Here is a 1132-nt window from a genome sequence, read left to right on the forward strand (position 1 = left end):
TAAAAATCATGAATGATACTTTTTAATCTATGATGAGGTAATTCTGTGATCTTCTTTACTGCCAGCAGGGAGATGCCTTGAGTTCTTTATTAGTAAGGGAGGTAAAGGTTACGGGGAGAAGGCAGGAGAATGGGGCTGAGAGGAAAAAATAGACCAGCCATGATCGAATGGCAGAGCAGATTTGATGGGCCGAATGGGCTAATTCTGCTCCTATGTTTACATAATCTACTGGTTGGATAAGGACAGCAGTCTGATCGTCCTATATCCATGTTTTGCCCTGTTGGTCAGGGTATATCTAAACAAGAATTTGAATGAACCCTGGAACGTTCTGTTATTTTGGTGTGTATTCCAAACAAATATCAGTGATGTTAACCTAGTGAATCATTCTTCATTGATCAGACCAGCCAGTGGTCTAACCATAACAAAGGCTTCTGAGTTAGTGTTGTTTCTTCAAATAGAGAATTATAGTCACCTTGGTTGTCAGCAAGATTTACTGTTTCTGAATGTTTTTTGTGATGTAATGAGCAAATTGTAATCCAACATTCTTGCTGCTATTGTATGATGCGGAATATTTTGTTTTCACTAGACAGAGAAAAAGATGGAACGATCAGCTGCAAACTGAGGGCAAAATGTACTAAAAAGCAGCAATAGATGCATGGAACAAGCAACCAAGTAGTTTCACTTGGACCATCTCTGATATCTCCCTACCGTTTCTTGATCTCACGGTCTCCATCACAGGAGACAGACGATCGATTGACACCTATTATAAACCTATTGACTCCCACAGTTATCAAGACTACTCTTCCTACCCTGCTTCCGGCAAAGACTCTATTCCCTACTCCCAATTCCTCCGTCTGCGCCGTATCTGCGCCCAGGATGAGGTGTTCCACACCAGGACATCTGCGTTGTCCTCATTCTTTAGGGAACGGTGGTTCCCCTCTTCCATCATAGACAAGACCCTCACTGGGGTCTCCTCGGTATCTTGCAACACTGCTCTTGTTCCCCCACCCCTCCAGTTGCACAGGGACAGAGTCTCCCTGGTCCTCACCTTTCACCCGATCAGCCATCGCATACAGCACATAATCCAACAACATTTTTGCCACCTCCAACAGGATCCCACCAGTAGCCACAT

The sequence above is a fragment of the Rhinoraja longicauda genome, chromosome 12 (assembly GCF_053455715.1).
Source record: "Rhinoraja longicauda isolate Sanriku21f chromosome 12, sRhiLon1.1, whole genome shotgun sequence".
Classification (NCBI taxonomy): Eukaryota; Metazoa; Chordata; class Chondrichthyes; order Rajiformes; family Arhynchobatidae; genus Rhinoraja; species Rhinoraja longicauda.